The sequence below is a fragment of the Fukomys damarensis genome, unplaced genomic scaffold (assembly GCF_012274545.1).
Source record: "Fukomys damarensis isolate Sample0158 unplaced genomic scaffold, DMR_v1.0_HiC HiC_scaffold_31, whole genome shotgun sequence".
NCBI classification, from domain to species: Eukaryota; Metazoa; Chordata; class Mammalia; order Rodentia; family Bathyergidae; genus Fukomys; species Fukomys damarensis.
This window is the reverse complement of record NW_022900943.1, coordinates 23,621,612-23,634,572: the sequence shown is the minus strand read 5'-3', so window position 1 is coordinate 23,634,572 and position 12,961 is coordinate 23,621,612. Positions and strand designations below refer to the sequence as shown.

The 12,961-nt window shown below is 37.3% G+C and overlaps 1 protein-coding gene across 2 annotated transcripts in view; it reads right to left on the bottom strand.

Moving 5' to 3' along the window:
- Pcsk5 (proprotein convertase subtilisin/kexin type 5) overlaps positions 1 to 12,961 on the bottom strand; it is a 410,777-nt gene that overhangs the window by 323,610 nt on the left and 74,206 nt on the right. The gene's annotated exons all lie outside the window — the stretch shown is intronic.

The window sequence follows — 12,961 nt, the reverse complement described above, 5'->3', positions numbered from 1 at the left end:
AATTTATACCTTTATGGTAGAGCTAAATGTGGAGTTTGTTTGTTTGTTTGTTTGTTTGTTTTTAAGAACAGGTCATTGTCTTGGAAATATAAAAATCAATCAGCATGATCTAGTTTGAAGGTGTCCCAAAGGCAGTAGCAGCCCTGGGAGAATTCTTTAATTTGTTCTTAGATAATTCTTTGATTGATTTCTCCTAGTGATAGTAAATTTAGTCACAATGTTCTGAGATGTTTTATTCAGCCATTTGTCCCTACTTTCTACACAGGAATTAAAAACCGGGTTCGGGAGAGACTTTGTAATCCACCGCTATAGTTCCGTACAGACAGATTTCAGTACCTCTCCTGACTAATCAATTCAAGGATTGCTGGAGGAAAAGAACACTAAAGTACCCTTTTCAATCAAAGTACAGCAGCAAGTATGGGCATGCATATACATTATCTGTTTCCAAGAAAGATTTTAATCTCTTTAGGTTCTAAAAAATGAGTTTCATTTTCTAAAAATGAGTTTCTTAAAAATGAGTTTCATTCCCTTATTTATTCATTAAGAATTAAGTGCCAGGCGCTGTGCTGGAAATACATAGATATACTAAGAATTGCCTTTAATTTTGAAGGACTCGCATTTTACCAGGGAAATCTAGCAAGTATTTTCCATTCTCCACTTCATAAAAATATAATTATCTCCTTCAGTGATATCTGACATATCCCTGTGACTGTACTATTTAAGTCATTCATGATATGTTTGATTATGCAACTTGTATTTGCAGTCCTTATCTTGTATTATCATCAGCAAATCTCATCCCAATAAAGCTCATATTTGCATGTTTGATAAAAGAAGTCTGCAGTTCTGTTTAGGCAGAACTCTTCTCAAAACCAATCTTACAGAGGCAATGTCCTTTCCCAAAGGAGCCTTCATAAATCCCAAACTACCAACACATATGGGTGCACAAACCAGAAAGTATCAAATGTCACCGGCATGGACTACACAAATAAACTCCTGCACCGATCAGGGCAGTCTACAACGCAGTGGTAGTGGACACTTGTCCCTGCACTGACACAAACATGCACATCTCCCTGGACTCATACACATAGACAGATGGGATGAGTATGGGAGCAAACCAAGTGACAGCCATTTTCCTAGACAAACTGTAGGTTCTAAAATAAAATCTCTTAGCAAACAGCATCTCTGCTGTAATTTTACCAAACACAGAGGCTTAGTTATAGGGCTCGGTGCCTTGAAGATGGCAGAACCACTTGGCATCTGGATTTGACTGCACATCACTCCGTCTGATCACAGAGCTGCAGTACTCAAAAAAAGTCTGGGGAGATGTTTTTTTAGTGTCAAATACTATGTATTTTGCTTTGGGGCTTTATGAGTATGAGTCTGTCTCTGTGTATTTTTTGGAGAACAAGAAAAGCACCTCTTGGATGAGAAGGTTTCTATGACTGGAAAGATCATATTTGTATTTTTAAACTATTGTCCATATGTCTACCCTTGAGTTCAAGAAAAATTCAGAGGTAATGCATTATGCAGATTTGATTTCTTGCCAAGAAGCCCATTGCAAGGAAATGACACTTAAAAAAATCGTTTTCATACAACTACAGTCTGCCCTGGAGAAGAGAAAAATCGTGTGATTTCCCTCGCTAGCTTAACTTTCTTCAGTTTCATTTCCTACGCATCGAGGAACTGCCGTGAACCAGAGAGTGAAATGACAGGACCTGCGAGATCACATCTCTCTTCCACTGATTTCAGTGTGCACTTGTCACCAGGCTTTACGGACACGCCCTTCCTGTCCTCACAGAACCCTTCTGCTCCGCAGTCCAATGGAATCCCTCACCATTGCTCCTTAGAAGCTTTTGTTCAAAGATGTCCTCTTTTGTCAGATCTCATTATGGTAATTATGGGAAGCCTGCCCCTCAAAATCTCAGCTAAATGTATATAGTTATTTTTAAATTTTCCAATTTTCTAATATTACACATGGGGCAGCCAATTGATTGACAACTGGAGAAAAACAAGATGTTATCATATGAATATTGACTACATAAATTATTGCAGAAATATAAATGGGAAGCAAATTATAGTTACTCTTAAAATGTGTTTTGCTAAGGAAGAAATCAATTCTTTTATAACTATATTACAGCTAATAATTAGAGCATATACTGGTAGCAAATGTCTACAGGTATACCTATAAAATGAAATAAAAGGTAAAGAAATTAACCCAAAATATATAAAAAGATGGTATATAAAAATAGTGCTTTCCTAAATCAATAAGAAAAAAGATTACTTAATTGTCTGTGTTGCTGGAATGAACAACTGTCAATGGGAAAAGAAAGTCAAGACATTCTCCTGAATTAGATCAAGATCAATTTCAAATGAGTCAAATATTTGAATGTAAAAACCTCTTGTGGTGGTGCATGCCTGTAAGGCCAGCTCTTTGGCTGTAGGGAGAATGAGAAGGGAGCCCTAATTCATAGAAATCCTGTTTGAGAGAACACGCTTTATATGGTAGTTTCTAAGTTGGACCAGAGAATAGGAAACTATATTAAGGTCCAGACACCTTTAGACTAGCTTTTAATTGTGCTTGGAAATTATTAAAATGACTTTGCTGACAAATAACAGACTACTGACTAGAGCCTGGAAAGCTGAGGCAGAAGGACCTCAAGCTTGAGCCCAGCCTGGGCAATTTAGCTACTAAGCAAGACCGTCTGAAAAGGAAAAATAGAAATGGCTGGGAATATAGCTCAGTGCAATTGCCCTTCATTCGATCCCCAATACCACAAAAATAAATAAATAAAACCATAAACATACCGTAAGAAATATGGCCCCTGTATTTACAAAAATCATCTTAGAGAAGATGCTTACCAAAACAGAACATGAATTTACAAGTAGATTTTGCAAGATTTATAAATTCATCTACCAAGCAAGTCAAAATCAAAGTAAAAGACCAACAGTGCAAAGTTTACAGCTCCCACCTCAGACAAAAAGCTACTGCTCTATTATATAAGAAGTTTCTATAATTAGTAAGTGAAAAGTTTAACAGGAAAATGGGTAAAGTACAGAAGTATAAACATCTTCAGAAAGGTAAATCAAGTTTAAACACATAAAAATGTCTTTGTCCGTATGAATACTGCTGTGGTTTAAATATGGTTTCTGCCCTGCCCCTGGGTTGCAGTTCCCAGGGTGGCAGTTTGGAGAGATGGTAGAACCTTTAAGAGGAGGTCCCTAGGTCAGTGAGAGGGGCACACCTTGAAGACGATTGTGGGACCTTAGTGACCCTCTTCTCTGTCTCTGCTTTCTCTGTATTTTCTTCTTATTCCTACTTGAGCTCCCACCATGATAAGCCAGTCCCACCCCGCACCCCATACCCTGCCTCTTCCCTCTCTGCCCCCACCTACACATCTCCAACTTTGATCTTCCAAGACTGAGCTATAGAAATCTTTTTCTTTCCAAGTAGCCTGTGTGGGATGTCTCATTATACTGACAAAAAAACCGATACACATTTGAAGACAAAAGCAAACTAAAACTGATTAAGATACCACTTTTTATCTTTAAGATTTATAAACAATCTAAGGGTTGATAACATTGTTTGTGATGGCCTCGGAAAACAGATGTACTAATGGTGAGGGGGATATAAATTTGTACAATCTATGGAGTACAAATCAGGCAAAATCTACTAAAATGACAAAACAGGCAATTCTACTTTTAGGCACACATCCTACCTATTTATTTACACATGCAGTTGGATTTGAAGAGCTTAGTCATTTAGATTTGCCATTAGTCACCTAGGCAATCTTTGTGGGCCTCTTTTTTGCTGTAAAATGAAAGAAGGCAGATTACTGGTCTTTTTTCCCCCCTACATAGTTTTATTATCCAGTTTGACTGAAAATAAAAATAATACATAATACAACAGAGTGCAATACAACCACAAAAAAGAATGAGATGGACTTTATGTGTTAACCACGTATTACTTCATGTGTGACATAGTTCAAAGTTAAAAAAAAGAAACAGTCAACAAAAGACACTAGAATTTTGCGGGGGGTACCGGGGACTGAAATCAGGACCTTGTATTTGCAAGGCAGGTGTGGTACCACTGAGCTAAATCTCCAGCCCTGGACACTATAATTTTTACTTGTCTCTGAAATGATCACACAATAAACCTGGTAACACCAGTTGCTTTATGGAGTGAAAAAAAGGTATCTTGCAAATAAGGATAAGAGGCAAATCTTTATTACGTGCCCTTTTGATATTGGCATTTTTTGTTTTGTTTTGTTTTTCTCTTTTTGAGATAAGGTCTCACTCTGTAGTCTGGAGTTGTCTTGAATTTAATATGCAGCTCAGACTGGCCTCAAACTCACTGCAGATTACTATAGCATGTGCTACTATGCCCAGCTTGACACTGTACCATTTTTGGTTGTTGTTAGGCAGGATCTTACTAAATTGCCCAGATTGGGCTTCAACCTGCAATCCCTCCTACCTCAGTCTCCCAGAATGCTGGGATTATAGTTATGAGCTACCACACCCAATAACATTGCTACTTATGACACACAGGAAATGTTACCCAAATAAAGAATTAATTTATAAAATTATGTTCCTTTGGTTGGTTACTATATCATGTAATCAAACAACAATTTAAAATCTACTCTTAAATTAAAACATTTCTTAGAAGATAGTAATGAGAAAAAGTGATCTAGACAGTCTCCTAGATGGCCTTATGTATGTTGAAATATGACTTAAATATTGAGAAAAGTTGAGTAAGATAACAAAAAGAAGTTAGAATTCGGGGAACTCAGTCATTATCCTGGATTTGCCACCAGTCACCTCCATGATCTTTGTGGGCTTCTTTTATTTGTAAACTGAGGGAATCTAGATGCAATATACACTCTAGAAACTTTAACATTTTATCTACATGGTCCCTTTCTCTAGAGTGAGTAAGAATAACAAATTTGTTCAAAGCAATAAAGAGGTGAGGCTGATGTTCTGGTTGATAAATAATTTTAAGTAATTCTGAGAATATGCAAGATTAATATTTAGAAAGCCAGGTAGTAAATTATCTTACTTAGTGATTTGAGTGAAGCAGTTGTCAGCAACTATTTTTGACTCTTATATTTTACATCTTTTTTATATTATCTTTGACTAAATTGGGGAAAAAAACATGAAAATATTTCCCTACTGTGTTCTTTTCTGACTTTGAAAACAAAATAGAGCTGCCTTGATTAAAAGAAAAAAATCTGAGTTAAGGACATTTTAGAATTGATATCCATCTCCCAAGGTCTAACATCGGAAGGTAACATATTTCAGAAACTTTCTAAAGCTCTGGGAAAGGCATTAGAATTGCCAGTGTGGTAGTGCGTGCCTGTAATCTAATTAATCAGTGGCTGAAGCAGAGGTAAGGCAAGATCGGGGCCAGTCTGGGTAATTTAGTGAGACTGTCTAAAAGTAAAATCTGAAAGGCTGGAGGGTTGTATGTTTGTGGTAAAGCACTGGCCTAACACAAGGTCCTGGGGTCAGTTCCAGCACTTCTACCTCAAGTTCCTCTATTTTCCCCCTCAAAAGAAATCAATGAAAAAAAATCAGTGAATATAGTAAAAGATGTGTTTAGACAAAAGTATTTTCTTCACATTTTGCTCTATTTAGTAACATAATTGAATTATTAAATAATGACATTAAATCATTCTTTTGAAAGGGAAAAGTGTAATTGAATTCTACCTAATCAGATAGCTACTTGTGAACAAAATAAAGTACGATATTTCATATGATGAATTTTTATTTGATTTGCTTGGAACCAGCATTTTAAACCTATTTAATGACTACAGACATCAAAGGTTTCTATCAAAGAATACATCTGGTCAAAAATATGGGGAATCATATAATTTATGAAAGGTCATTTAGAAGAAAGTTGTGAAATAAATCTGCATGAAGCTTTAGAGCAGTACTATAGGAGACAATACTGGCCAAACCAAAAAAGTTAACCCTCCCATAAAATTTGCTGTTTAGTTGGCCTTCTTGGAAAGCCAAAATTTTAGAAATGAATATTATCAGTTTAGTCTTGCTATACATTGTTTACTGGAAAAATCAGAGCAGTACTCTTTTCACTACATTATTCAGTTCCAGAGAATTAAAGTCAATCCTCTCCCCTTAAACTTTCCAACTATGTTTTACACACTACTAAAAATTAATTTTTAATTTGTTACCTGTTTTTTTCTCCTCCACTACAAAGATAATTATAAAGGGGAAATATCATTTCATCCAATTAAAGCAGCAAGAATTATTCGCCAAGGTTCTTTTGTTTATTTATTTTTCTCTATTAAGTTTATTGGTACATTTCAGGTATACAATACAATTACATTTCATCATTGGGACCTTGCACCTCTACATGAATATCTTGGTTCTTATTTTTCCCCATTCCCCAGCCCTCCCTTCACCCTCTCCACCCTTCCCTGTTTACAAAAACATCGTTTCCATGTTTTTCCTTTCCACATATTTTTGCTTTTCCGTTTTTAGCTTTCCCCTACCCCTCCCATTTCCTCTACTCTTTTAGATCTTTCCTTCCTGTTATACAATATCAATTATACATTTTGATCTTTATTTACACTTTTAGATTTTCACACCAGAGAAACTTCAATATTTACACATGTGACTTATTAATTTCACTTAAGAGTATGGCCTCAATGTGCATCTACTTAGCTATATCTCTAGTTTCTCATTCTTTATGGCTAAGTAGTACTCCATTTTATTTTTTAAAAAACCACATCTTCTTTATCCAGTCTCCAGTTGATGGGAAATTGCTCTGTTTCCAAATTTTACTTATTACAAACCGTGCCGCTATAAACATTAGTGAGCATATATCACTGAGGTATGATTCTTCTAATTCTTTTGGGAAGATACCTAGCAGAGGGATACCTCAGTCAAATGGGAATTTTAGTCCTAGTTGTTTGAGATATCTCCAATTTTGATTTCCACAGTGGTTGCACCAGTCTGCACTCCCACCAACAATGAAGAAGGGTTCTTCTCTCCCCACAACCCTACCAGCATTTGTTATTGGTTGATATCTTGATAGCAGCCATTGTTTCTGGGGTGAGCTGGCATCTCAATGTTGTTTTCATCTGCATCTCTCGAATGACCAATGATGTGGAAAATTTTTCATATGATTATATGCTGCTTTTACTTCTTTGAGAAATGTCTGGTTCTTTCAGATGCCCATTTTTTAATTGGGTTTTTATATTTGGGGATTTGATTTTTTATTTCATTATATATTCTATAAATTTGACTTTGAGGAACAGCTGGTAAATTTTTTTTCCACATTGTGAGTTGTCTCTTAGCTCTGCTGTGATTTCTTTGGCAATGCAAAAACTCTTTAAAACGATGACATCCCAATTGTTGATTCTTTGTGCTAGTTCCTGTGCTACTGAGGATTTGTTCACAGTCTTTTCCTATGCCGGTATTTTTAAGAGTTCCACCTAACTTATCTTCCAGCAAGTTTAGTGTTTCTGTTTTATTATTTATATCTTGTATTTTAGTTTAGTGCATGGTGAAAGATAAGGATAGAGTTTTAATATTTGGCAGTTTTGAAATCCAGCTTTTCCAACACCATTTATTAAAGATGCTCCAGAGAGGGGGCTTGGTTCCTTTGTCAAAGATGAGTAGCTGAGTATGTCAGGACTTGTTTCTCCATCTTCTAATCTATTCCACTGATCCTCAGATCTGTTTCTTTGCCAGTACCATGCTGTTTTTATCACAGTGACATTGTAGTATAGTTTCAAGTTTGGATTGTGATACCTCCTGCCACGTCTCTGTTGCCTAGAATGGCTTTTGCAATTCTAGGTCTCTTCTGATACCAAATAAAATTTTAGATTGTTTTCTCTATTGCTGTGAAATACACTGTTGGGATTTCAATAGGGATTGTGTTGAATCTGTTTAGAAGTTTTGGAAGTATGGCCATTTTCACTATATTGAGTCTTCCTACCCAGAAACAAGGGATGTCTTCATTTTCTTATATTCTCTTCAATCTCTTTTTTCAGAGTGTTGCAGTTCTCTCTTTTGTTTATTTTTGTACATTTCCCAAAACAGGTATTGAACAGCAACTAAATGGCAGTTATGTTCTGGATGCCGCAGAATGGCAGTGAACATCATAACCAACCTCTCTCTCTCTCTCAGGCAGTTTCCAAGTGACTGGGAATCAACTCCCCAAATCATAGGGATAAACACAGATAAAACAGGGATTGAGTAAGGCTTTCCAAACCCTGAGGGCCTACACAAGGGACCTTATTACCATCTTGCCCAGATCTAGGGTGGCAGCCTTGTGATGGTAGTCATTGTTTAGTAATGGGGTTTTGATGCATATTTGGACCTCTCAATTATGCGGCAAAGAATCATAGGTTTTGGGTGGGGGTTTGGCTCAGTGGTTCTGCCACCTGCATTGCAATCGCAAGGACCCAAGTTCAATCCCCAGTACCCCCCCAAAAAAAATCATAGGTTCAATGACACCTAACAGCTGACACATTATAAAATGATCCCTAGGAGAGGCAGAGGAAAGGTGGCAGAAGATTTTAAATAAGAAGAGATGACAGAAAGGAGCAAGAAATCTAGGCTTAACCCTATCAAAGTTTAATAAGATATTTTGTATGTCAGTACCAGATAGATGGTAGCATGGGGATGACAATGTTGCTAGCAATGAACAGCATGTAAAAATATTACTGAAGGATAAATGCGTTTTAAATATTATTCTGTTTTTAATGTGTTATTGATCCCTGTTGGGATTACAGGCATGTGCCACCAAGAATCATTTCCTCCACTTTATTTCCTAAATTTCAGGACCAACAATATGCAGTAGCTGCACTTAAAATGGATAGAGAAAAATGAGCTATTTATTGACATGGGTCAAGAACCTGGGATATGGCTGCAGATATGAGCATTCATTTGACATAGTGCAAGGGTTGAGGACTGAATGAAGTTAGTGGTGCTCATGGTGCTACAAGATCCATTGTGTGAGACTAGTAAAGAACATCACCAACACTGTAATGGTACATGACTGGTCTATAATCAAAGCAATCATGAATTTAAAAGCAATGATGAAACAGCAATACAAAGAGCGAGGTGACTGCAAAACCCTCAAAGCCAAATGGAAAGAACTGTCCAACTGATATGCACAAATTTGGGAAGCTTTTTAACATTTGAATATTTAAAACATTTTAATTAAATACTCTACTATTAACTATTAATATTCAATAAATATATAAATGCTGTGACATTTAATAAATATGTTAATATTGTAATATAAGTAATAATATATGATGTTGCATTTTTAAATATTTAAATTTCAGACCGCTCATTCTCGCCACTAGGAATAATACTCATAAGCAACAAGGTTTTTTTCAGTTTACAGAAAGATATTTTTCTTTTTGGCCTTGCTTTATCATTCTAAGAAAGATAATCTCAAAGGTTTCAGGATAATCTTCCTATAGATGTTTTCATTCCCTGAACTTTCTGAAGATCTACTGAAGGCAAGACACTTTTAATGTTTGTCTGAAACATATATGTCTATTGGGACATTTAACTTATCCTCTAAGAAAAAAAAAATAAGACCCTGTATATCTAATCGTGTCATGAGGTTGTCCAGAAAAAGAAAAGAAATAAAGAAAAATGGAAACACAAAGAAATGTGTGGTTTCTGTGTACACATAAAGAGGGCTGGGCTATTAAAGAAGAACTCAATAAATACTTGTTGAATGACAAGATTATATCCAAAGATTTTTCTATTTTCTAACTCACTTTTCAGGTTCTTCTATTTTAAACTCAGGGACAATTAATTTAATTAATAAGAGGAAATTTAAAACAATTTTGATTTCCCACATATTAAAAGGAAATGGAAGTCTACTGCTTAGAACTAATTCTGCTGTCTGAATGCCACCTGGGGTTAAACTCACACATCTGATTAAACGCAATCTCTTAAAGCAGGAACTGAATTGGGAAAACACATAATTCCCTCTGGCTTCACCCTGGGATCAAGATTATCACTGCATTAAAAACACAGTGGCATGACTTCGTTCTTCGCGTATTTGTTTTCTGCATAATCATCCTTTAAGCAATTTGAAATGTAAGGCAACGTAATTAATAAAATCTATTCAACTTTTAAAGCAAAGGTAAGTTACATCTCATTCTTCCTTTAGCATAGTTAAAGTTTCAGATAGCTAAAAAAAGGACAATTTCACCTTAAAACAAAGTGTAAATCACAATGGATTTGGGTTCTTTTTGACCAATCTCTCAACTCTGTGCATAAATCATTCAAGATATTCCCAGATCTGTATTTATAAAAATTGGATGCCCTCAAGTTGTAAACCAAGTGAATACAACGAGGAGCATTGTTTTGAGTAGAGTGAAGAAATTGTTCAATTCAGCTGAGATTCATATAAAAAGAAACAAATGCCGGCAAAAGAAAGAGCAGTTTTTCTCGTTGTTTCTCTAAGCAGAGAACACGGGGTGACCTGCTAAATATCGAAAAGTAAGTCAGCATCTTGCCTCCCAATCCAACATACCACTAATTTCCACAGAACATAAGCCATGATCACAAAAGCTATATTCAGACAGAAACACTCTTTCCCATGAATAATTCAGCTCCACTGTATATAGTGATTTATTCTCCTAGTTATTTAAATACAAGGTTAAATATAAGTGGCAATGGCTTTTGTTCCTAAATTCCACAAACCATACTGTTATGATTTTGAGGAGGGATGGTTTGATCATGTAAGTTCAGAATAAGGGCCTGAAGTTTTAATTTTGTCTGCTTTGTGCTCTGTTTTAATGAGAAGTATTCTTAGTACTCTGGTAGCATCAGTATTTTAATTTTTCCTGTATCTTTAGATCTTGGGAGTCAGGCATTTAGCTCAGGGACACCACACCTGACTCCTAAGGGCAAGATCCTGAGTTCTATCCCTGATACTGAAAAATCGATTGATCAATCAATCAATCTTGCCATTTTAGGATTGAAAATTTTAGAAATCAAGAAACTACTAATTGTTATACTGACAGAGCTCTAGGGTTCTGGGTTAAATAGTGTTGTCTAAGTACATACTGACTTAGTGAGACCATGTCTCAAAGTTTAAAAATTTAAAGTGGTGAAAATGCAGATAGGTGCAAAGGCCCTAGATTCATCCCCAATATCAAACAATAATTATAATAAGAATTTTAAAATCCCTATTTCTAGAAAGTAAGTCAGTATACAACTTGGGGGGGCGGATATAAAGTCTACACACGTGTTTTATGTCCTGGTAAAGTTAACTTACATTTTTAAACCCTAAAATAAGTTTGAAGTCCATAAAGAACAGTATGGAGTCACTGGTTAGCAGAGGACTGTGTGAACACCTCCAGGTGGGGCCCCAATCAGCACACAGAAATGAGGAAGATCAGCCTTAGGACAGGCTCTCTGATTTGTCTCCATTATGCATTTTTCCCCTGAACTCTAACATACTTGGCAGGAAGGACAGGGGTGTTCTGCAACCAAAATACTGGGATTGTGGCAGCTCTTAAACACCATCATCACCCTCTGAAATATTCAACAAACAACTACTTGGCTTAGGGTGGGAGAAAAGCATGCTTTTCAACCTCAGGGCAAAATACTGTCCAAATCCCCAGGCAAAGGAGCAAGAGAGACCAGCATTTTCTTCCCTAAATCCAGTTGCCTGAGGCAAACCAAATGTTTTCTCAATTTGAGTGCCACTCTTTCCACTCAGAAACCATAGTCCAGTCTTCCAGCAAGGTGGTATTTGACAGAACCTGTGGGTCAAGGTCTACGAAGCCCTGAAGTAGGCCTGGGGCAGGAATACACAGGCTGCAGCTCCCGCCAGCCACAGGTTTGGGTGTCCCCTCGGGCCATGTGTGTTACCCAGGGGGCTGCCAAGTTACTTCACTGCACCTCCCTTCCCAAATGCATAAATCCGCCACAGTCAATTGTAGGAGTCCCGGGGCCAAGGCCCAGGGAAGGAGGAGAAGATATATTCTCATCACTGTTATTGAACCTAACACTTTATCAGTCTCCCCCCACCCCCCGTGGTTTTTGTGTTTGTCTTGGTACCAGGGTCCAAACTCCTCTGGACCTTGTGCTTGCAAGGCAGGCACAGTGCCACTGAGCTAAGTCCCCGGCACACTTGATCACTCTTAAGTCCCAGAAGCAACAATCCCCACTATCAGGCTGCCTTCTTTCATGCTGCATTTGTCACTGTTCACGTCAACTTAATGTGAGCACTTACTGCAGGGGAGAAGTCTCTGTTACCAATTCTCTGGAGCCCCCTGCCTCTTTTCCCTGCAAAGAGCTGTACCCTGGCAAGTTTGAGGTCTCTGTCCTGGAGATCTGGACTGGGTCACAGTTCCCAGCAATCCTTTCAAGTCTTGGTGACCCAAGAAGAGACCATCAAATTTTTATCAACTGTCCAGTGCACTCCTTCAAGACACTGTGCAGTTTAATACTTAGCAGCTCAGAATAAGATTGAACGAAAACAGAAGGTGGAAGGTGAAATCACTGGCCTGGACATATACGGGATTTTGCCTAGGTTCCACGGCCATCCGGAGTCCGGTGTCAGAGTTCTACCAGGTGCCACAACAGCCGTTCTGTGCTACACCTTGCCCACACTAGGCATCACAAAAGATTTACAGAGTTAATAATTTTATTAGCTGTTTTGGTAAATGATAATGATAATAATAACTGGATTGCCAGTTCGGTCATTTTTCAGCTCCCAAACATGTAAAAGAAAGCAGAAAAGCAAATACAAGATTTCTCTGTACCCTAGCATGGTGGACAGGCCTGTAATCCTAACACTCAAGTCCAGCCTGGGCAACTTAGTAACTTAGAGTGACGCTGTCTCACAATTTTAAAACAAATTACAAAGGATGCCGAGGATGTCTTCAGGTTCCATCCACACACACACACACACACACACACACACACACACACACCAAAAAAAAAAAAAAAAACC